A 27,007-nucleotide genomic window follows, 5' to 3' on the forward strand; every position below is an offset into this window, starting at 1 on the left:
TGCGGACTTTTATTTGTCAGTAGGTTTTTTTACTTGCCCGGCGAGATGACTAAAATTATAACTTCACTAGGGAATTAATTCAGAAAGGTCAGAATTTTGCCGTACAACGAGCGTACAGAGATTTTGATTCTCTCCGAATACGCGAGCTTTCTGGTGCATTGGTCGAAATGGTTAGAATTTAAAACCATTTGCATTTTCGGAAAACATGCGAATCATGATATCAACTTTGCTGAGACATTTTTGAAGAAATCCATCCACCCGCACATAAATGTTTACAACTAGAACATGATATTTCGTATCAACGTATATATATATGAACCAAAATACGTTGGAGAGGGAAAATTACTTTTCAGATAATGACTGTATACGCGTTGAGAGATTTCGTCCTTGATCCTTAATAGTCCTTCTGATATTAAGCAGACAACACAATGTTTGTAGAACATGTATGACTGTGTGTAATGTATGAATACGTATACACAGTTGCGTGTGGTCAGAATTAAGGGAGAGTGTCATGCTCTCTATACACGTCAAATAATTCTTGGAACTATGTATGTGGTATGTTGTCAAGATTAATTTCTGTCCCAAACCAGTTTACAGTACTTTCTCGCACTTCATTTCGGTCCATCTACTTTGCATAACTTCCGTTTTGTTTTTGATGTATTCTTTAAGTTGTTCTCAACCGGAATGTATGCATGAAATGTTTTGCACTATAGTTTAAACAAACAACAGTCAAACAACCTTTTAAATTCTGTTCCCAATAGAAATGCAAGAACTAATCGGCTAGCAAGAGTCAACTTCCAAATTTGCTTCCATTGGAATACAAACTGTCTGTTGAAAACTCAACTAACGTGCACAAGTCGTTCGTGTTACAGTACAAATATTAAGCACAAAAACAAAAATTTGCTTCCTTGGGCATCAAGTGCCTAGGAATTATCTCAAAAGTGTGGTGATTCTTCCAAACATGGCCTTATTTTTCGATGAGAGTTAAAGTTTCCTCGGTCCTGCTCTGATACAACCTGTTTTGTTTGATTGAGCATTTTTGTTTTCATAATACATTGATATGCATAGAAAATGATTGTCGTCCTATTTTCTGCAACATTTGGCACTGGACTTAAGTACCAAACACTCAAACCTGATGAAATGCTTCAATTTACGCAGTGTTAGATACAACTTTACCATCCAGAATATAACTGATAAAATACAAATGCATATGTAGCCTTGAGTATCAAATTGTCACTTGTTACATGAGAATTATTTAAAACAAATATATCCTGGTGACAAAAGATTTTAGGTACAGCTTTATTATTCTGCAGTTTAAACATTGTATATCATTTTATGGGACAATTTACTTTATTTATGGTTTTAAGATGTGTGCAACTGTGGATATAAAAAAGATATAAGTAATAAATTATGTGCTTTGTAAACAAATTGATGCAAATAAATTACTTTTCAACAAATTGACACAACATGTATTTATCATCGAGGTCTTTGATGTTGTTCCGGACAACCACAACAGTACGCATGCTATCCTCAATATTCAAACTTAAACATTGAATTTATTGTACATGTACACCTGAATACTGGATCATAAATTGGTGTGATCGATAAGTCAGAAATTCGGTGAAAGAAGTCATAATATCTGAAAAATGTTTGGGTCTGTAAAGTATTGTATATTCTGAGAATATACGTTTTTTACATTTAAAATGGTGGAGGTTTAACAAAAACCAGCATATACATTTTTATTGATTTGGTATGCATACGAAAAAAATTATAGTACCAACTATGACATATATGTTTGATAAATTTTGATTGCTGTCGAGAGAACATACACTAACATGGCAAAATAACATGTAACGCATAAAAATAACATGTAACGCTTAAAAATAACATGTAACGCATAGGAAAAGAGAGCATAGAAAGAGCGAGCATACTTTAACAGGACCAAATACCATGTAAAGCATAGGAACAAATCGGAAAAATCTACAACAGCCGAATCCATTTGAAAAAGGGAAATGTTGTGTACACATTTCTGCTGGTTAAACAGTGTATGAACTTTTCGGAGTTTTCTTCGCATTGGAAGGAGGGCAGCGGGACTCAGTCCAACTGTTGGAGAGCTTCTCTGTAGCCCTTTACTTTCTATGCTCGATATACTATTCCCCGGGTGGTTAAAATCTACTATAGTTCTTAAAAAGAAAAGGTGTTTTTATTTTGTTTCGGAGTGGCTCTGCTCTGACTAGTTTTGTATGACTTTGAATATTTGGTTTCTTGTCATTTGACACTGTTTGTACTTATATAGTCACTAACATTTTGCTTTAATCTGCAACTTATTGCTTTTGGCTAGTTTGATATAGTCGCTCGGTGATATGGCCGGCAGAAGTCCCTCGTTCACATTGTAGGGGTTGTAATTTTAGTTCTGAGAGCATGTTCGTCTCGCATCTTGCTTCTCGAGATCTGTATTCATGTTTGATAAATCTGGCAGCACGTTTTTGAATGCCTTCTATTTTTACAATATCTTTGGACGTGTACGGATCCCAGGTATCAAATCAGTATTTTTTCTTTTGTTGTCATATATTTACTTTTAAGGATTTAAGTGTTTACACAATCGTAGTTTTTTCAGCTCATGATGTTGTTACATATAATTCGTTGTTTTCGTACTACTATATTTTGAAGCTACAATCAATTGCTTATTTCATGCCCCTTTCCACAAGACCGGATATAATTCTTCAAGCTTTATATTTACAAATTGCAGCAAGCTAAAAATGAATTTGTGAATGGGATAGTATCTGTAACCAGGTTGGGATTTGACAAGAAAAAAGTGTTGTACAGCTGGTACTATTGCATTTTAGAGGGATTAACTTGATAAATAAAAGTATTTAGCTTAAAAGTTATTATTTTCAAATAAATAATAGTTAATCGTTTACCATATAAAATCGTCTGACCATAGATAGTCTGACAATATATATATTTTTGACAGTGGTATTATTGTCTGTATACAAAAACATAAAATATACATATATCAGTGCATTTTACATTATATTCAACAATTTCTAAATTTTTATAAATTTTGCAAATGAGATTTGTGGAGTTCATTGTCACAAAATTCTTCAACAACATGCTCAGTTAATCTACATATTGTGGTAGCGCACACTCTTTTTGGAAGGTCTTGCATGACAAAATATCTGCTCTTTCCTATCGTACACTCCAGTCCTTGACATACGGAAAAGAGAAGTCAAAATATCCCGTCCTTATCCCAATCGACCCATTCTGCAGAACCTATACCTATGGGTTGGTCGTTCAATTTGAAATTATATGGACTGTTTGGCACTGGATCCCTATCGACAAGCAATCTAAGTATGACAATGAACTGAAAATATTTCAAAAGGTATGTATTTTACAAGATGTCTTTCATTGAACTCATATTCAATTTGACCTTACTTAGGTTTGTTGACCATGTAAATTGACTTCGACGTAAAAAAAAGAACGACCAAATATACAAAAACGCCCACATAAACCATATACGTAATTTAATCTGTTTATTGAAAAAGTTTATTCGAAAATGCTGTAACGATTAACAAATAAAACTTTTGCAATTAACTAATTTCGTAAGATAAAAGTCGATGTAAAAATGATTCAAACATAAAATGCATAATATTGACAATAAAACAATGATCCGATCCAGAATTCAATTTGTAGAAATACATAAATAATTCCACCCCGAGCATGTTTGTATTGTTCCGGAAATTGATTAACACATGGTATTTGATAACCTACACTTTATTTCTCAATAGAGTAATCATTTTGTTTGAAATTTCAATTGAAATTCAAATGAACTTGATATGTGTATAGGAATGATCGTTTGAAGAAATTTTTATTTTAGGAGGCAATTATTATAATAAAATTTTATTTCAAATCGATCAGTCAACAACATGTGTGCTCTGATAAGGCGTAAAGCAAATACTAATCAATCAATCAATAAACATGAAAACCGAATATTCAGTCCTTCTCCGTAATCGATCCCTCCTACTTGTTAATAGAGCAGCGGAATATAACGATTGAATTATTTCGGGTTTATACACATGTAAAAGTTCCTGTTGTATTATTTTTAATTTACTCTGAAAAAAAGCTCTTTCCAATAAGCAAACAACACTTAAATCTGGTTCTTCGTGTTCAGAGAGGAGGTAGATTTATATGCTTTAATGTCGTAACATAGCTCTTAAAGACCCCCCTAAATACACAAGGCATTTTATTGTATTTTATCAGCACAAATCGTAGACTTTTTACTGAGACAGTGAACGGAAAAGCGGAGACGTCTAGAATACAGGGCGAATGAAAAATAAATACATTTGAGTAAATGTGCTTCTTTTAATTCAACAAAAGCAGTCAATATTTTTAATTGAAAAACAATAATGTCTTCGCGCTTGATGTTTACAAATTAAAACAATCATTTCCCTCAACAAGCTATTATACATAATACAAACCCATTATATCTTTGGTAAATTCAAAGCTGTTGGTGATAAAACCCCAATAATATGACTATACAATTGTGCAATGGAACGTCGTGTTTTTCTTTTCTGGACTATACAATAAACCTATTTCTCGGAATTTGCCAACGGTACATAAATTAAAGAACAAATATTTAACATTGGTTTAGATTCTATCGGCATTTCTAACTGATTACTACGTACCTAATGGACCGTTTTCAATATGGTAATGTTAGTTAATTTCATAATATAAACTACATTGATAGTTTTAAACCTCACATGAACGGAAATAGGTTACAATGATCTGAATTAAATATGCATAAATCAATCACTTTAATGGAATGCCTAATTACAGGTTGAGTTGAAAATTGTTATTATTTCTGGGTTAACGATATTAATGAGAATGTGTTATTTTCCTATTATTTGACAATTTATCCAATTAAAACATTCCGATGTACTCTTTCTGGGAATTAATATAGAATATCGCAATCATCTTGTAATGTATATAAAAATAAAGATATGTGGTATGATTGCCAATATGAGACGTCTATCCACCAAAGTCAAAATGACGTGGATGTAATTAACTATAGGTCACTAAACGACCTTCAAAGATAAGTAAAACCCATACTTTATATTCAGCATATAAAAGATCCGACATGACAAAACGTTAAGCAATTCAAACGAGAAAACATACCGCCTGTTTATGACAAGACAATAAACGGTGGACAAATATGACAGACAGCAATCAACGACAACCACTGAATTACAGGCATCTGACTTGGAACAGGTACATAAAGAAAGGGGTTGGGGTTAAACATGTTTGAGAGTGCCCAGCCATACACACAACCCGGGAAAGGGGCGCAAACTCGCCAGATTCACATGTAGCACATTCAATACTTTTAATATAAAGACAAAAGACACAAAAGGCTGATCTAGGAGTAATCACATTCACGTAAAGCTTGTCCAAAGCCCATTACAACTAATATATAAATTATGTTCTCCTGGACTAAAGTATCAATCAGTACACATTCAACGAATTTCATTATTGAAATAGGTAATGTGCACATAGAAAACGATATCATACGGTTTTAATTACTACGACCGGGTCGATGTTGCTGCTGGTGTCACTCCCAGAAGAAACAATGCGCCAACTATATCGTTACTGCTTCGTAATTTGCAAAATTTATAATTTTGCAGTAATATAATTGAACTAACACTAAGGTTGCATCTCCGTCGTGCAATTTGGACTTGGCTGTTCTATTAATTGGTTTTAATGTTCTGAAAGTTTTATGTATTTGTTAAGACGTCTAAGCTTTTTTTCAAATACTTAGACAGATGATAAGTACGACAAATGTACAGAAACATTGATGCACTTGAAGACGGAAGTGAATGTCTAAAATATAAAACAAATGCTGTAGTTTCCGTAATCTCAAGTAGTTCAAGTCATATTTTCTTGATTTATAGCATAACACAACTTTATTGGATCAATTTATTCAAGGCAATTACGCTCCTTGTCTTAATTTTTTTTAGAAGGAGGAAACCAACAAAAAATTTCCAGCCAAAAAAAATGACGTAAGAAGGTCAGTCTTGTTTTATAACATATTAAATCATGTCAATCATATCTATACCGAATAAATGATATAATTGATTGTTCTTTGCTTTAACTTCCAGTGTCGAGTAAATGGAGATGAAACATCAATTGGACAACAATCGAACAACAAATTCACCTCCAACTTCACTTCTCTAAACTTTTTAATAGTAAACATGTTGGTTTGGTAACAGGAGTTAAGAATAAAAGGGTAGACAATGAGCACAGCGCTATCAAAAATCACGCCAAAGGATAGACATACTGAGCATGGTGCTATCTAAAAACATGTCGAAGGACAGACGTGCTGAACACAGCGCTATGAAAAATCGTGTCGAAGGAAAGAAATACTGAGCACGGCGCTATCAAAAATCCTATCGAAGGACAGACATACTCAGCACAGCGCTATGAAAAAATCATGCCAGTCAGACAGATAATATCATCGAAAAAAGAAAAAACGGCAAAAAGTTTAACAGCAGTCCTTAACACATTTCGAAGAAACTTTAAATTAGTTGAACACGAATCATACCCCCAAAACAGCTAGTGAACTTAATGGGATGTTCTAAAGGGGTAAACAGATTTTTTTCTTATAAGTAGCACTCGTCGTGTTGTTCATGCCAACCGTCATTGATGCTTGACAAACGAATCATTATTGTCATCTGTGAGACAGATATGCCGTAACTGTCAACTGATTGAAAACAACCCCTCCCGTTCCACAACAGTATTCGTTCTTACTTGTTAATACCAATTGAAAGAAACGTGAACTCGTTTCATGAGGGTTTTTTTTTCTTCAAAAGACGGAAAAACGTTGGTTATCTGTATCTTTTAAGTACACGAAAAGGATAAAATGTAATTAATTGTATGCAAATTCATTTATAAATGAAAAGTCTTCTTTCAGTATGCACACCTTCTGAATGGATTTATTTTTGACTGGTTCTTGTCAGTATCTCGTGCTATTGTTTTCCTATTGGTACGCAATTGTTGTCCATGAATTAGTGTAATATGGTTGACATTCCCGAATTTTAATGAGAAAACGCATATAAACAAGACTAAAATTAATGTAAAGGTGAATATTTCTGTTTTTAATGATATAATTATAAAGTCATTTACCTACCAATGTTATTTCAAAAATGACTGGCCTCAATACAGAACATAATTGTCTATTCTTAGGTCTGTAATTGAACGATTGATTTTCTTCCTTAAATTGCTTAAATTCCAATGGCAAATATTTTTGGTATATTCACGACTAGACCAAACTATATAATTAATCAAAATAGATTTTTTAGGAATCGAGATCACCCCCGTTTTTGTGCGGTTCGTGTTGTTCAGTCTTTATTTTCTATGTTGAGTTTTGTAGACTGTCTTTTGGTCGCTTTTCGGTTTATTTTTCCAGTTTGTCTTCGACTTATGAGTTTGAATATCCGTTTGGTATCTTCCGCCTCTTTTTGAAAAGAAGAAGCACAAGACCGGAAGTCGCGGAAATGAGCGCACTTTTGAAGGATAAGAAATTTTATCTTAAAAGACGTCTTATATCAGTTGTTTACCCGAAATTTAGACTCTGTCCCACGACGCATCGGAATTATAAATGTCTTAATTTCGATTTGGCGTGGCAGCATATGTCCAGCCAGCACGGTCAAACAAATTCATGTTCAGCAATGGTCCTACTATACACATCAGAGCAATAACTTATTTATTAAGTACCGAGGACTTGATGATATTATAAATAAAATATCATTAGTTGAGGTGCTATGGTAAAGATTACCACACTAAAAAGTATATCAACAAAGTCGAGGTTGATATAAACAAATATTTATATGTATGTTTGATATATTACTAGTATACTCTGAAAAGCTGATGGTTTAAATGTAATAAACACAAAAATATTGAAATGAAGAAAAACTTTGTCATAAAAATTATCAAAGAATTAAAAGAACCGACTGTAATACGATTCATCACCAACATCCCGGTACTTAGGCCAGGCTTAACACTCTTAGAAACTAGTTTAAAACCTGATGTGCGGTAAATTGAACACTGGATATTCTGTATACTGCGTACGTTTTTTTGTAGCAACTGATAACTGCTGTGGGTATTGCTGATTTATATACATATTTTTTTGTAGAAGTATGATGATGGACAAGTTTATCATAAGTATCTATATATATACGTAACAGACAATTATTTTTACAACAGTTGCTTTACATCAATTTGAAAACACCCAATGAATATCCAATAAACATAGGCAATCCCCGTTAGGGAGCTACCATTTGATTTTTATGGAGGGGGGATAGGATGAAATTTGAAAAAAAAGGCAGGACAGGAGTTTTGAGTAAAAAAAAAGGCAGGATGAGCAACTTGGCAGGAACGAATAGAGTGAAAAATAAAAAGGCAGGACAGAGATTACAAATAAAAAAAAAATGCAGGACAAAATTTTTCATCCTAGCCCCCCCCCCCCCCCCCCATAAAAATCAAATGGTAGCTCCCTTAAGATATACAATTATCATCTCATCAGTTTCAAGCCGTATTTTCTATGATCTGATCGCAAGATGTCGTTGCTTTTTTTTTGTAGTTTTCGAATAACATTTTAAACTGATTGTTAAGGAACTTGTATGAAACCTGCAAGTCAGGGATTTTCATATACATCTCTTCAATATTTAAGACCATTGTATCAGACAGCACAGACGGACAGGCTTAATTAAGCGACAGTGCAGATACTTTAAAATGGCCATTACGTTTTAAATTTTCCATCAACAATGCTACATGTATTTATTATTGTATCCCCATTTATCCTACCATTAAAAGAACTTATTGCAATCGTGGTTTTAAAATATAAAAATGAGGAGATGTTGTGTGATTGTCAATGAGACAACTATCCACGAGAGTTAAAATGAAGTGGTAGCAAACAATTATACGTACGGCCTTCAAAAAATGAGAAATACCCATACCTTACAGTCGGCTATTAAAGGCACTGACATGAAAAATATATAGGTCTACTTTCAAATGTCCCTGTACATTTGAAATCACTAATGAACCAAAAATATTGCTGTCATATTACCAGTCTTCCGTAAAATAATATAACCTCCCCCCCCCCCCCCCAAAAAAAAAAGGTTGCTGTGTAGAATGCATAGAATGTACCATTCACGTCTTGTAAGAAAAGGAGAAACCTGTTAAACATGATCAATGATTCGGGGTATGTCCTGGTTCTCTGTATGTTATAAGTTCGTAAAATGAAACATTGACCACTGGAAGTGAAGCATCCAGCAATGAACCAACCAGTTTTAGAAAGACAGGTAATCAAATTTATTTCAGAAAATTGCACAAACATTTGGACAAGATTTTCAGTATTTTTTGTTTATAGCCTGTTCAGAGGTGATTTAGAAAAATACCAGTACCAGCTCAAACAGTGTATGGTTTGTTTGACAGGCAATCAAATTTATTTCGGAAAATTGCACAAATCTTTGGACAAGATTTTTAGTAATTTTAGTTTATAGCCTGTTCAGAGGTGATTAAAAAATACCAATACCAGTACCAGCTCAAACAGTGTACGTTTTGTTTGATATGGTACCCGGAGTACACCATGTCTATTTTTGTTAACAACGTACATATAATATATAAATTAGACATCACCGACTATACGGTATGGGGTTTTCTCATTGTTGAAGGCCGTACGGTTGCCTATTATTGCTTATACATCCACTTCATTTGAACATGGGTGTATATGAGAGGCTAAAGATACCAAAGAGAGATGCAAACTCATAAGTCGAAAACAAGCTGACAACGCCATGGCTAAAAAGAAAAGACAAACAGACAAACAATAGTACACAAAACACAACATAGAAAACTAAAGACTAAGCAACACGAACCCCACCAAAAACTGGTTGTCTCATTGGCAATCATACCACATCTCCTTATTTTTATATTATCTTCTTCGGAACCTTAGTATAACCTGTATAAATGAATGTAATTAAATGGGAATATTAACGAATAGTATTTGCATTTTTTATAATAATTATTTTTATCACTTACCCTAAATCATATTTTGAAACGTTTGAGTCCAATAAAACCTACTAGTTTGAAATACCAGTGCGTCAAAATGTGTCTATCTATTTGTTATGATGGTTAAATATTTGTGGTTATTCCAAAAATGTTAAAAATAACATCTAAACAAGAAAAACTACTTGTAATAAATAATTACCACACCTTTTGTTGTTTTTATGACTTATACTTGTATATTAATAATATTCATGATATATTATGTTCATACTTCTGTCGCAAACATTGGACTAGGCGGCTGTCGACACTTTTCACTACAGAATCAACACAAAAGAAACATTCTTATACATCTAAGTAAACATGAGAGTTAATACGCTCTTCAATTAAAACAGCACAAGTAAAAATATAATATTCTACTAATGTCACTAAGTAATAAGCTTTTCCAGCTGTTATTTATGTTCATTTGATATAGATATGTAAACGTTACATATATTAAAGAGGCTTTTATTTTTAACTTATTGGCGTTGTGTAAGGGTTGTCTGTCAAGCGTTTTGTCTTACATCGAGGGTTTCTCTGGTATTTCTTTTTGTTCGTCTTTCAAAGACTTATGTGGGCGTGCGTTTCCAGTTTTTATCTATAATTGTATAAAAACAAAACTATCACATTATCACATTAATATCGTGATCAAATAGTTTATCGTTTATTCATTTATTAATAATTTATATTATTTGCCATCAGATGAGAAAAAGACAATTTCATCTTGCATATAACATTGCTTTCGTGCACTTGACAATTAAGTACTAAAATATCACCAACACACGTTCGATGACCCTTCAAATGCTTCTAAAATTAATAAAATTCTGATTAGTGAAGAAGATTTCTATTTCAGTGTTTACTTTTTCTCAAAGGATCAAACAAAATTTGCTGCAATTGATCATAAAACCATGTGTAATTATTTCAATACAAATAGAGATGTTATTGGCTTAATCAAGAAAATGACATGAAAAACTAATTTGAGAATAATGTTTAGGAAACAATCTTTCCTGGAAGTTAATTTGTTGTGTCAATACCGAGATTATTTAGAGTAAAAATACCTGCTTTTGCAGTGTATATTTGCCGATATTGAGCGTGACATGGTTGCATAACAAGATTTTTCGGATTTCGAAAACAAACTTAGATTAGATTTCCGGGTTAGAAAGAAGTCTAGTTAGGTGGTAAGGTTGAATAATTTTCATTTACAGACTCTTTGTGGAATTTCACTTTCATTTATTTCCTAATTTGCTGTTAAAAGCTATTTAGAAATCGACTAAATAAACTCTGATATTGGAAATGTAAGCAGCTATATCCGACAGTTTTTGTTTTTGTTAGTATTTAAGATTAATTGAATGGCGAACTTTTGCCCAGTATACTACAACTTTAAGAACTTGAAGCCGAAGGAACATGCCAAATGTAAGAAATTGAAGCCGAAGGAACATGTCAATTTAAGAACTTGAAGACGAAGGAACATGCTAAAGTTCTTTATTGTTTTGCTAAGGCAGTTCAAGAAAGGTGAATATTTAATTAAAACATTTTATTTTGACATGAAGACCTAATTGAACAGTTGTCTTATCACCAGTGAATAATTTTACACTCATATCCAAAAGAAAAGAGAATTTATTTAACAACAACTAAATTCGATTGGAAGATCGCAAAAAAGACTTATTATTTTGAATCCCATTGCAAACACCCTATCGCTATTTGTCCGGTATTACTGGCCATCTTACACGTTCTCGTAAAAAAATTAACGTCATAATTATGAGCAAATGTCTGACGCAAAAACACAAACGTGATTGTTGTATGCCGTCAAGAGTTAAAGTGTCGCAAAATCTAGGGTCAAGTGTCGCAGATTCCGAAATAGCGATAAGGTCTGTTGGAAACTAGGATATAATACGAGTACAACGGTAACAGAAACACAATCTGGTATTTTATCTGCTGATACAGAAACCACTACCTTCTCCGTACTTCTACAAATATTTAATATAGAGCAGTCATTAACAGGAAAGAAAATCACGAGGTATGAGCAATTATTATTTCTTAAGTAAATGTTTCACATACAAGGTAAATTATAAAGTAATTGAAACCTGACAGAGTTCAAACAATAACACCGAGTCAAAAAATGTTTTTATAAGATTTCCAACCAATTTCACATACATCCAAAAAATATATAATGTTATTCAATGATGCAAGATGTTGTTGAATGCAATTTTGGTACAATATTTTTAATATGTTGCATTTTTGAAAAACATCCGGATGCAAAAGTAATATGTTTTCATCTGAAAGAGAAAACATACCTTATATGCCGACAATATTTAGTTTGTATTCATAAATACGAAAAAAATACATCGATTGATCAAAATTGTAGTTTTAAGTCACCTTTAGACATTTATGATTTAGTCAAATGTTCAGAAGGAGCATAAAGAATCAAAATGTACACACATGATATACTTCGGATGTTAGTAAAAAAAAACGAGCCTTTGTAAATGGCCTTGCTGTGAAATATATTTATAGTGAATTGGCTTTACTTCTATGTACAAAAATATCGTATACAGCAATGAAAAACAAAACCAATCAAATTCAAGGGCACAAGGCTATCCGCTATAGTTCCACAATGAACAGGACCAAAAAGTCAATCATTCAGCCAAAAAGAAAGTTCAAACTAATTTTGTATCTCTTTCCTGGTTTATTGATAAAAATCATCTCATAAACTTGTGGATCTATATGAAGTTTCATTTTTATCAAATACCTTAAGTTGAATATTACATCTACAACAAGTTCCTTAATTTGTGAAAGAGAGGCTGTTGCGGAAGGTTAAATATTAGACCAATTCATGGTGTCGATATCGTCGATGTTAACAAGTAAAAGTTATTGTGCTTAGATTACAGTTTCTGACGATTGTTTTTTTTTCTTAAATCTTCTATCAGGTGGCTTAGAATATAGATGTCCTACATGTAATCTATTTATATTTCAACGGCACCATGGATGTTCTATTTTGGAACTGATTTAAATGGACTGGTTAAACTAATAACCATACTTCTACGAACAGGACCAAGTATTGAAATGTCTTTAATGAATATTTAATCGGCGTATAGAAATTAAAAAAAATATCGCACAAGTACTAGTAAGATAAACGTTCGATTACTACCTTTATTGTTTTATGATTATAAATTTAAGCTGATTTATTAAGTCATGAAGACAAGAAAGTCAAGATTTATTCTATTCATCAGTGTTTCTACACATGTAAATCTTTTTAACTTGCTTGCTCAAATTAGGTTGAAGTAAGAAAATATTGTCATATTCAAATGAAAATATATAGATAAATATTATTTGTGTCAGTTATATATGAAAGTCATTAGGCAAATATTTTTGCATTTGAGCTCAATAATGTGAAGATCTGAATGAAATTTAATTTTTCACGGATTAGGATTGATCAATGTCCTGAAATAAGTTGTAATCAATACGATTGAAGTTTTCTGTTGCTATTAAAATATACCTTTTGCAAGGTTGCACTTTTTAAAATTCGTTTTGGATTATTTCATCAAGTCATTCAATAAAACTCGATAATATCTTTTTGTAATTGTGTTTCTGTTTCAGCTTTCGTTTCTCCTCGACGACCTTATTGGCGTGAATATGAAGAGAAAGATGTTTAAATTAAATCATAATGGAGAACATGCAATGCTTTGAAAAATCATTTGTATACCTTCTTTCGAATATTGAATTACACGTGGTTGGTTCTAAAGATGCATAAAGAAATAGTTATTATGAAAGTTCAGATCGGTCAACTCGTACAGATGGTGGTACATCTCCATAGCTTCGACCTTCTTCCCTAAACCTATATACAGCTTGTAAGATAATTATGCGTAACATATATCGCAAATGGAAAATGTTTGCTCCTAGAAAAGAAAGAAGCAAGCAGACCCAAATACACTTCTGTTTTCTTGTGACAGGTTTCAAATGTTTCTAATGTATATTAAAGAAAACGATGTTCGTAAGATCCCTTTAACTCGTGAAATAGGACAGCATGTGGGGGCATACGTGAATGAGTCGCAGCCATGCGAACACTATAAAAAAGAAGCAAGCTGTCTGTCTACGTTTCAATGAGGTCTTCATAATAGTTATTCATGTAATTAAAAACATAGAGTGACTATCAAAAGTACTAGTATGTCATTAATAACCAATTCCCTAAAAACAAAAACATAAAGACGTAAGTAAAGACCACATGTGAAGAGAATCCTGACTTTAGACAGGCACACGAATTTGAGTCCCCAAAAATACCAGACATAATAATTGAACCACAACAGCATTATTGTAATCTTTAATCATAAACTTATTGCTGTGGAAACTGGGATGAAATACCAAAGTGCCGGTAGGTTGAATCAAACCCTATATTTGCAATAAAATTCAGTATGAGTAAGAGCGAAAATCTCGTTAATCGATTTAAAAGAAACAACAAAATAAACATGGTAAATATGAAGATAAGAAGATAGATATTCTAAATAGACAACGATCACTTTCGAGGTTGGATTTAGTAGTATTGATGATTTATCGGCTATGTTTGATTGATATTGTCCAGTGGCAAATATTTCATGCATATTCAGGATCATGGTAAGATTAAGTTGAATTGCCTAAACATTGTGATGTCCAACTTGAACTTTGGTAAATTTTATCAGATATATACTGGTCGTAACACCTAGATTAACCGGAAGGTCATTTTATGAAATAGCAAAAATAATGTTCGCTAAGATTATAATTATTATATGACAGTGAAGTAAACAAAGTAGAGAACCGCCAAAACAAAAGATTGAAGGCTCTTAACGTTAAGCGGCAAGAATTACATACATAGTCACAAGACCATTTATTTTACATGCCAATGAGATATGAACAATCCATTCAGTTTTCTAGACTGACACAAAAAAAAAAATTGCCAAAACAAAACCACCTGTACATCAAAAATTAAATGCTTTTATCAGTTTTAACTGCAAAACAAAAGGAGAAGCACACATAAATAACCATATGAACAAGAATTACCATGACATCGTGTCAATAAACTCCGCTCAACCAACGACTTAAAACAGGTAACAAGAAAGAAATTGAACCTTTAAGAGTTATTATAATAGCACACCTCTGGTAACAGAGTTCTGGTAATTCGTAATAATTGTGAATTAAGCCCAAAGCTCTCGTTGTATTGAAATGTTTTAATATTTCAGGTACTACCGGACGCAGCAGTAAATTTAAAGATTTGATTTGATTAGCCGAATACATACCAATTCAGCACGAGGATATTTCGGGTAGACCTTTAAGGATATCAGTAAACTATTAACCCTGAAACCTAAAATATTTATTCAGGAAAGATTGTTGATTGTTGGGATTGGAAGACAAGACGAGAGAGATATCCAAACTGAATGTTTAAAGAAATCACGAAGTATAAATACCATTAATTGTTTATTGTATAGTTGACATTACAGACATAATCGTGATGAGCTTATTTTATGACTTTAAAATAAACGCAATACAGAATAACAAATGCATCGTATAGTAAATGTTGTTTGCAATGCACACACCTAATTACAGATTAGTAAGAAGCAATGAGGCAATCAGAATCATAAATCGAAAGACAGACATTGTAGAAAAAAGACGAAAAGATTAATATGAACATTTTTCTTGTAAAAGTACATGACAGAAGTACAAGAAAAAAACAAACTTTTCAACAGAAATTCTTATACTCGATTTCCATTTCTGAAATTGTTTGAAGATTTTAAATAACAAGGATTTTAATATTTTGCAGATGAATAAAATCTTTTTTTTCGCAAATGATTACAGTAAGGAATTCAAAATATGACAGTGTTTTACAAAAACAGCCGAATTCATCATAAACAACTGTCAAATTAAAGTTATGATTTTTAGGGATTTTGACATGTTCATAACAATAGAAGTACAAGAAACATATGAGATACTAAAACAGATATTATTCATATTGACTGGAACAAATAAATGAAAATTAGGAATGCATTACAGCATATTCACTCAGATATAACTAATTGAGAGCCAAGATTTAGATTGGAAGTCGATAAATGTAGATTGGGATCATCAAATAGTCTTTATGAAAACTCCCGAGACTATTTTATTTCATCTGATACCCAAACATGACGAATTGGTAATGGTTATTGCGTAATCTGTTCCGTTTAATTTTATTACATCTCTATTTTTAGGCTGTTTCTTTTATATTAATCTCGAAGATAACATATTTATAGAAAACTTGTCATATGCGAATTATACATTAACATTGTTACTGTATAATGTGATAATTTTTATGATGGGAAATAATTGGGTAAGCCGAATATGGGATATGGAGTAAGGTTCTTACGAGATGTTATCAACATTTGTCTCCAAACGATCTCCCCTGCCTAACAGATAGTAACCCTTAAATCTCAGCAAAGATCACAGGTTTGTAATTTGCATCGCCAGACGCGCGTTTCGTTTATATAAGACTCACAAAACGCTCAATTCAAAATAGTTAGAATATCAAATCAAATACGAAGAGCAATAAAAGCCGAAAATTCAGAAATGTTGAATACGGCTATGGAAATCTACGCCTACTGGTAGTTGAACTTTAGTGTTTCGGATATTTCTGCGGTTTGTAAGCAGTGGTTTTACAAAAATGGAACATATCAATGATATTTCATGTCAACGCAAAAGTGCCTAAATTAAAATTCTCTTTGTTGTAAACTTTAGTTTATAAGAAATTATGTTAAGTTTTGCATTATACAAATCAAAGTAATACCTTGTGAGGGTTGTTTGACTTGAAAACATTTCCAATTCCAAATTTTCGGAATATCAAAGTCGATGTTGTTTTTTGCTATGGGAAACTCCAAGAGTGGTTCCGTTTGAAAGGTACAGCAACTACAACTGGTACAAACGAATTCTTTCTGTTTTGACAAACTTCCACGGGGGGATATGACAAAATCCTTTTTTTATTACAAAATAAAAAACAACCGGAGCAAAAAATGAAATAATAGCTGTGACTGTAAGTAGTATTGAGGGAATCTAGAGAGTTTGCTTGTGGTCGTGTATTGAATGTAAAGATCTGCGTGTAATGAGGCTTGAATTAGTTTAGGAAAAAACTAGAACAATAGAGTACATTAGGTGATGGCAGTAAGTCCGTTAAGATTCATTTACAAATTGTAGTATGAACATTGTCCGTTTTAGGATAAATTGGTATTTTGAATATAGGTAAATGTCATTGTTATGAGATATCAAACATAAATTCCATTGGAACAAAAGCTATTCAGTTTAAGCGGGATTTGACGGCTGTTAACAAGATCGATGTTTCAGAGAAAAGTGCATGGTACCTATTTTGTGTAGCTAACGCCTCCTTCAGTTTTCAACCAAAGTCCTTGAAATTTCACAGAAAGATTACGCATATATTGAAGTACTCCGGTATTACCCAAATTATTCTGCATGGAAACTAAGTAATTTTTCAGCAACATATAAAAATAAGAAGATCTGGTATGATTGCCAATGAGACAACTCTCCACAAGATACTAAAGGACACAGAAATTAACAACTATAGGTTACCGTACGGTCTTCAACAATGGATAAATCCCATACCGCATAGTCAACTGAAACATGCATTTTGAATACGGTACTAAATTTAGTGTAATCAACTCCGGCAGTTATGAACCTTTAACCTTTAAACTTCACATAAATATTACAAACATAATGAAGTTGCGCAAAGTCGAAAACGATTTCGCGCCAGTTTTCGCCCTTTAAAATATGAAAGACTAAAAAGGCAAAAACGAGAAATGGCCTTATCCGTCCCCCAAATATATTAGTATCTAAATGTTCGTTGTATACCATTCCTCGTTGTTTAAGAAACATTCTGTGCAACCTGGCCATTTGGGTCTTTGATCTAAACATTATTATAAAAAAAATAGCATGACAAAATATGTAATAAATGAACACACACTGTCTATGTGTCTCAAAACACATAAAACATGAGTCTGGGTCATAAAAATTTTGATTTTTTAATGTCACTGAAAACAGGAGGACTTCCTTGTCGGTTATGAAATTTAAATTATTGCTTTTACGTTATCATATTCTGTAACAGTTACTGCTCAAATCAATTGTCTGGTAGAGAATTAAGACAGTTTTAATATATGACTAAAAATTCACTTGATACTTAATGGATCTCGTAATTTTTTCTCTTTCCTTGTTATATTTTTCTTATCACAATATTTTTGTTAAATTTCTGTTTTATCTTTTGTGAACCATCGATTTGTAGGTCAAAGAAAGATATGATCTGAAAAATACAACAATATTAAGATTTACAATCTTGGATGTGCAAACACAATTGACGTTCCAAAAATGAAATTTGTATTTCTCTTAAAACAAAGGCAGTGAAACACCGACATATCGTTTTTTTTCCAGGTAGACTAATGACTTTGAAGTAACAAAAACTTCGCAATCTTTGATCTTTAAGAGTTGCTGAAGTAATGAGGCTTTAATAAGTTTTGGGATAAAACTGGAACAATGGGGTGCAGTAGTTGATGGCAGTTAAGTCCGTTAAGATCATTTAACCAAATGAAATAAAAAAAGAGTCAGTTTCAGATTAAATTAGACGTTACGTTACAGGTTAATTTCATAAAAACTTATGAGAGATCAAAGAGAAATACAAAATGGTAATTCATTTAAGCAAAAAAATGAGCTAGAAGATATTTTGTTTAAGTTGAATTATCGAATTAAAATGAAAATGCCCGACCCTCTACTATATAAAGATAGAATACGAAAAAAAAAGTAAAATAATAAAAATACCGAACTCCAAGGGAAATTCAAAACGGAAAGTCCTTTATAAAATGGCAAAATTAAAAGCTCAAACACATCTAACGACTGGAAAACAACTGTCATATTCCTGACTTGGTACAGGCATTTCCTTATGTTGAAAATGGTGGATTAAACTTGGTTTTATAGCTAGCTAAACCTCTCACTTATATGACAGTCGCATAGAATTCCATTATATTGACAACATTGTGTGAGCAAAACAAACAGCCATAATAGGTAAAAACGTCAAAAATTGGGGTTCAGCAGTAAACATCTTAATCACTATAAAAACAAATAACTGTTACAACAAAGTAACACAAAATGGCATATAGACAAAGTACATAAGCAACAATGAAAGACAACAACAACCGAAATAAAGAAAAAACAACCGTGAAAGTTTCTGAAACAAATGAATATGAGAATATAAAACGCGTATACACAATATTTGATTGGAGTAAACTTTCAACTACATAATTAAATTTCCTAGGGGTTGTTGTTATTGTAAAATATATTTCAATAATAAAGAACGAACATAGATCATTATTGGGTGGATATTAAGGCAAAAAGTAACATCAGAATAAAGTTTCACTTGGTAATGTTGGTAGTAAAGAGATACGCTGACATACGCATGTTCTAAATACAGTTGAAAAAAGAACAGTGGCTTACTATTCATGGGAGACAGAAATCACATGAATTAAAGGAACAACCATTGTGTTTCTGAAATAACCGTAGCGATGTATCAATTAAATCATACATGTTCCGAACAGAAGGATAATGACGACGCTCAGCGTTGACTGAAAGTTGATTGCTTGATTTCAAGGTTTTCTTCACATTTTGTAACCCCTCGGGTTTATTGAAAGCACCATATTATGCATCACATTTCGTAACCCCTGGTTTTTTTTTGCTAGCACTCCGATATTTCTTCACATTTTTAAAATACTTAGTCTCTTTTGGTAAAATATTGTTGTTATTTTCAATATATTTTTGTAATTATAGTCTAACTTTCTCCCGTACATTTCATATGAAAAATCTATACATGTTTTCCCCGATACTTATTAAATACATGTATAAAAAAATCCAAGCTCACGCTCCGAAACTTTGATGTACTATACATTTATATCTATTATGATATTGAAAGTAAATTACTCTAGTTGATATCAAGAGATATCCACTTCTTACTCGTTACGAGACCTATTCATATAGACCGAAGAAACTAGCTATTGTATTGATGTTTTCCCGTGGAACAGTTACTGTATTAAAGATGTTCAAGGATGAACCAATAAAAGACTTCGCGGCTTCAACATGATGCAGAAAGATTAATACAGGCACTTGTGTCGAATTCATCGTTACACTTTGATACTATCTTTAATAGATATTAATACATGTTTTTGAAAGAACACGTGCAAGCGATATACAATAAATTACATATAAAACTGAAAAAGTCTTTTTTTTCAGATTTTGTTATTCGTTATAGATTTAAGTCATAACAGCCATGAACAAACAAGGATTTCATATTTTGGTACTTTTGTATAGAAGGCTGGGCCCGTATGCATGAAGCTACTTAAGTTAAGATTTGTTCCGAACGGACGGATTTTTCTACATGTCCAACGATAAATTAGTACTACGAATGGATTTCTTAACTTTAAGTGGTTTTATGTATACGGGCCCAGATCTTTAATAGTCTTTGTTAAACATAGTTATACGCGCTATTTTTCCAACGTCGGGAGATTTAGAATTTGACATACTGTATTGACATTTGACTATTGTTGAAGACCGTTTGTTGACCTCTTATGGTTTTTGACGTATAATCACATCTCCTTTTAATCAGATATATTGCATGGACCATAAAGACAAGACCTTTTTTTGGAAAACGTGACAACAAAATGATACTAGGTTGAAATGAAATAAAGTAAGCAATAAATAAACTTTCAACAACAAAACAGCATGAAAAATTATGTGATGAACGTCGTTTTTGCCCCAGAACTCATAAACTTGAGTCTGTTTGTTATACAATGTCTTCATCAAGCGGAAATAAGAATCCTTCTTTTTATGTCAGATAAAACCGAAGGATTTCCTTGTCAGTTGTGAACTTTGATTTAGTACTTTTACATGACGATATACTCTCACTGCTTAAATCAATTGTCTGGCAAAAAATTAAGACATGTTATACATATACATATTTGTCAATTATATTTTTTCATATGCATCTTAAAAGCTTATTTCATAATGGATATGATACTGCTTCTGGTGCATGATCAACGAACACTGAACATTATGGTTTATATGGTTATATTATCAACTCATATTTTATCTCATGTTTGAGTTGTTTTTTTCTTCTTTTTGTATTATCTATATTATAATTGTTTAATATACTAATCGTTGTACTGATTTTGCCCATAATGGGTACTCTATTGGAAATAAAATAATAATTTTAATTGTATCTTTTTGTTTGCCAATTAGTTGATTTAACAGATAAAAGTGGCAGAGGGTTAAAACTCCAAAGCTATTATATATTAGTTAGCCTTGGCTTTAATATATATTTCATATGCTGTGCAACTCAATGCTGTCAGGATAAGTCTTATTATCATGGTACCATTAGGTGAATTTCAAACTTGTATGGCGATTTTTATCTCAACGCTTTTCAGATATTTTCCCTGTTGTCAATTTGTTATTGTCACATTCGACACCTCTGAACATTGCCACATTTATCACAATAAAAATGTCTCCAAACATGCTCAAGTTGATATGAGAGTAATGTAAATGTTTGATATCGATTTTTTAATTTTATTTTTTATCATGTAACCTTTGTCAGTTTTGGAAGACAATTACATACAACATTTTGGAGCATAAAAACAAAGACGAAACATCCGAGATTATCTAAATTCGACTTTAGTTGTAGACATATGATTTTGTATTTGTTGTTATTGGCTTTGAACTAGCTTCCCGTAACTGTGAGTACCTTCAGATCTGTACTTGACGTCTTTTGTGTTTTTGATAGGGTTGTTATGTGCTTTGTATCGATCTGATGAGTTAAGCCCTTTTCAACTGATTTGTAGTTTGTTCTTATGTTGTACTATTACACCACTGTCCCAGGTTAGGGGATGGTTTGGCGTTAGCAGACATGTTAACCCCGCCACATTCTGTATGTGACTGTCCAAGTCAGGACCATGTAATTCAGTGGTTGTCGTTAACTTTGTTGCTGTATATCATATTTGTTTTTCGTTTTATTGTTTTGTTAATAAATCAGGCCGTTAAATTTCTCGTTTGAATTGTTTTACATTTGTCATTTCAGGACCTTTTATAGCTGACTATGCGGTATGGGTTGTGCTCATTGTTGAAGACCGTACGGTAACCCATAGTTGTTAACTTCTATGTCATTTTGTTTCTGGTGGAGAGTTGTCTCATTGGCAACCATACCACATCTTCTTATTTTTATATTTACATGTAGAAGTTTTAGTGTTTTCGAAATTAGAATTTATCATAATTGCAGGAATATCTTATTACAATCTCGTGTGTATCGGATACCCTTTTTGGTTATTCACTGCATTACGACGAAAAGATGCATTCAAGTCTTTCTTGGGTATATAAAAAAAACCGATTAGCGAGAACAGGCAATCAAAGTTCCACATGTACCGGCCAGCTTATAAGTAACTTTTGCTTTTCACTTATGTTTTTTTTTACACTTACTTTTAAGACATTGTAAACAATGCAACGACTGTTATTGGCCATTTCATTTCCACACAAAATGACTTAAACTCACACGAAAGGATAAAACGTAAAACACGGGATCAACTTACAAAAAGAAAAAACCGGTTGCTATCCATTTTGTAATGAGGGGAAATGCTTCATTTCATTTTATAAGATAGTTCTTTGAAGAAATAGATAGTCCACGTCAAATACGTTGTTTTAAAAAATAACATCTAAGAATTATTTTGCAAAAACGATGCGCTTACTTCTTTGATAAACATTTTAAGCATTGTAACTCTTATTAGATCTGTCGACAATTGAAGATTTTTTTAGTTTGAACATGAAACACATTTTTGAAATTTAGAATAATGAGCTTTTGAAAAAAAACAGGCTAATTAATAATTAACGGGTGTTGAAATTAAGGTGCATTGTGTTGAAATTCAGGTTCATCGCATCCAAGAAAATGTTGTTTTCTATTGATTTTTGTTTATCTTTTTCAAGCTGCTAATGATTTTCAATGCTCTAATTTTTATTGTATTCATGCAAACAGACCTCACATGACGAGTGCAGATAAGACGTCATCAACAAGTATTTTCGCGAATTTGGATAATAAGGTACAACGTAACGAATGAAGCGTCTATCTTTCCCCTTAACTGATGTAAATTGACATTAATAATTTTAATCGTTTTACTTTTTTCAGAAAGACAAATATATATATGTCAAATATAATAGGTTATTTCGATAAAATGCTATTTTGAATTCAATTATTCAGTACAAAGCCATGAAAAACGGTGTTATAATCAAATCATTAAAGCAGATACGGATCGTGTACTGCATTATATTTTTTTCGTTTCTCGACTTATTCATAGATAATTATGTTATTTTTGGAATTTATTCAATATACGAAAGGAAACTAATGTAAGTTCCCAAAAGCCATAAAAGCAAGCTGGTCAAATCAATGTACGTCCCTAAATGCCATAAAAACAAACTGGTCAATCCAAACAGGAAATAACAAAGGATGAGACGTGACGGCAGATGTAAAGGTACTTGACAATATAATGTTATAACCTTCTGAACTTTTCTTAAAATAATTCAAATAGAGCTTTAAGCAGTTCCACTTACAGCTACAATATGGTAATGGCATTCAAGGTTAGGTGATAATACATCGTTGTTATTCTTCAAGAGATCTTAAGTTCATCTATTAACCACTCAAAACAACAAGTTATTAGACTAAGCAGTGGTTGACGAAGTATATAAATCTTTTTGTAAAATAACCTATGAGCAATTATTCGAAGAACATGTTTCCACTTTTTTGTTAATTTTCCCGATTTGAGTGGACTTCTCTAACTTAGATCGTCCTACACCATATGACAGATGCACACACACAGACTAGAGTGTACACGCAGAAAATTCTCGTCTGCTTTACTGATCATGATTGAATTTAATGATTAAAGTCCTTATGATCAAGGCTGTATTAGAGGTGTCATATAAATCTAAATATCAATGAGTCATGAAACTGAGGTCAGATGACACATACACACACCTTAATTACAGTATCTGAGAAACAGACACAATAACACAAACTTAACATTGACTAATGAATCATCAAAATGAAGAAAAAGTCAGGTGGACATTTACATCTTACGATCATTACATACATCAACTTTAGATGACCAATTGCACATAAAGTATCTGAGAAACGGCCCTAATCGCGAGACTTATCGGTGACCAATGAACCATAAAAATGAGATCAAGGTTAGATGATCTTTGCCTGAAATGTACATATACATCTTACAATCTTTCCTTACATCAAATGTAGATAACATTTTGCTTATAGTATCCAAGAAACGGACCTTTCCACTAAAACTTAACATTGACAAATTAACCATGAAAATGGTAAAGGTCAAATCAATCAAACTAGATAGCAATGCACACCTTACAATCATTTCTTATACCAAATAGTTTACCTATTGCTTATAGTATCTGAGAAACGGATCTAACCATAAAAACTTAACGTTGATCACTGATCAATGAAATGAGACGAAATTCATTGGAACCATAGCTGGCAGACATATATAACTTACAATGATACTACGAACCAAATATAGTTGCTGTATTATTCACAGTAAGTGAGAAAATCACATGATAAAAAGTATAGTATTTTAAGCAGTTGCGTAACCATGAAAATGAGGTCAAGGACAACGCACATATGTTAGACGGAAACGCCAGAACATAAGGCATCTGTATGCAGGATGTAAAGTATCCAGGTCATCTACCTTCTGAAATATTAAGTTAACGCCGCCGCCAGATTAGTATCCCTATGTTTCGCATTCTGCACCATTCGTCAGGCGACGCGAAATAGTCTCTATCACGAAAGTTAGCAAAATACGTCAAGGCGACATTTTTTTAAAAGTTATATGACTAGCGTATATTTTTTTCAACGTTACTGTAGAAAATCTGAAAACTTTAATAATATAAAGGTTATTCATATAATGACTGTACCATTGAGACATTATACGGGTGTGAAATAATTGAAATACTAATACCAGTCGTCAGATAGTTATCTATTTATTCCTACATTACCAGAAATCAAATTTTCAATTGAACCAATACATGCTTGTGTTCATTTTTGAGGTGATCAGTCTCACTTATATTGGCATAATCATTTGATTGTGAAATTGTTGCTTGCTTATTATCAAATGAACAATATTTCATGTGTATCCAATGAGTTAACAAATAAACCATTTAAAAAGATATTCAAAACTTAAACTGGTGAGAGTTAGAAAAAACGTGTCTGTCACTGGAAAAGTAAAGGAGTGTTTGCGGAGTAAGTGCTTAGATATAAGAAGATGTGGTATGAGTGCCAATGAGACAACTCTCCATCCAAGTCAAAATTAATAAAAATAAACCATTATAGGTCAAAGTACGGTCTTCAACACGGAGCCATTTTTATGAAAAGTATGAAATTGATATTTAATATGCACGACGTGTTGTACAATCTCCACTGATTGTTACATGCGGCATGACGTTTTTATGCATACACTATGCTTTTGGTGTCGAATTTCGATGTGTATTCTTCAACACGATAATATCAATTTCACAGATAAATCCTTTTTGGTTGTCGTTTTATCTTTTTATCGTTTGCACTTGCATACCTTGTATGTTATGTTAATATGGAAAATTCGTGTACCTAATGTATATTGTCATCAAAGGTGTATACTTTTCTTAATATTTCGGAAATTTACAAACCAAATCGTTTGCAGAATTCAAATTTTATTTTGAAAGAAACCGATACCATGCATTGTATAGTCTGAGGTACAAAACATGATATCGTCCTTATCCTTTGTTCTTTGATTTTTAGTGATACCACGTTTCCTTATTTTTATATAATCTCTATATTTAAACAATATAGGTATTAAAATCAACGAATACGCAATAAAGCTTATTTGTGTCACCATTCAAACAAATAAACCCTGTTGAATGGTTCGAAGGTAGGGTTTGACAATAGTTAAGAAGAAAGTGTTGGGTGTATTTAACAGCGTAAATCAAGCACCAATATACTAATTTGATGAATTAGTATTACCTTTGTATCGATAGAGAGTATTGACTTACCTTGAATAATTGCAAGTACTCTTCTTTAAATTCGGCAATTCAATATCAAATGATACAATCAATACTATAATCAGCAAAAGTTTTTTTACACAGTGAGGGGATTTGTTCTAATTATCAAATTTTATCTCAATTAACCAAATGAGAGAATACTCCAAAAACACGAACATTTAATTTAAGAATAAATAAAATCAATATTCATCATAAAAAGGCTTCTGTCATTTTATATAATGTTTGACAAGTGACATTAAATTAAATTTAAAATAAATTGTATTTCTATGTCACGGTGGCACATGATTACATCTAAAAACTAATATTACTAACTTAAATTGGAGAAAAAAAAAGTCATTTATATCTGAAAAAGTTACTTACCACTAGCATTTTAATCCAAAAACTGACAAAAACGTTACATAATCATAAAATAAGGTAAAAAGATTGTCATCTGATAAATTGTAATCACTTCCTTATCAAAGAGAAATCACACCGATTTTCATTTATATAATATAGATAATCGGTGCAGTAGATTTTGACGATGTGTCAAGCATGCGCAATAAAAATAGATATTCTATATATGGTGGTATTAAAATAATATAAGGTAGCAAAGAAAAATGAAATACGACTAACACTCGATTGTTTATTTATAATCTGTAGATAAGGTCGGGTTAAACTTTATTTAAAATACGGATAGTTTCATATTTGGTACAAACAAAGCACAGAGAATGCGATAAAAACAGAATGTGGCAAAGGAGCAGGTTGGGTTTCGCTACTAATTACTTATTGAGAAACTAAGTTATACCGCGTG

At 32.2% G+C, this 27,007-nt stretch overlaps 1 protein-coding gene across 1 annotated transcript in view; it reads right to left on the reverse strand.

Moving 5' to 3' along the window:
• The window catches only part of LOC127735114 (probable G-protein coupled receptor 139), a 98,806-nt gene extending 72,102 nt beyond the window's left edge, over positions 1–26,704 (reverse strand). Inside the window, exon 1 of the mRNA XM_052245203.1 lies at positions 26,578–26,704. The gene's annotated coding sequence lies outside the window, so the exon portion shown is untranslated. The remainder of the gene's footprint in view (positions 1–26,577) is intronic.
• Positions 26,705–27,007: the final 303 nt, after the last annotated feature.

The sequence above is a fragment of the Mytilus californianus genome, unplaced genomic scaffold (assembly GCF_021869535.1).
Source record: "Mytilus californianus isolate M0D057914Y unplaced genomic scaffold, xbMytCali1.0.p SCAF_3, whole genome shotgun sequence".
Classification (NCBI taxonomy): domain Eukaryota; kingdom Metazoa; phylum Mollusca; class Bivalvia; order Mytilida; family Mytilidae; genus Mytilus; species Mytilus californianus.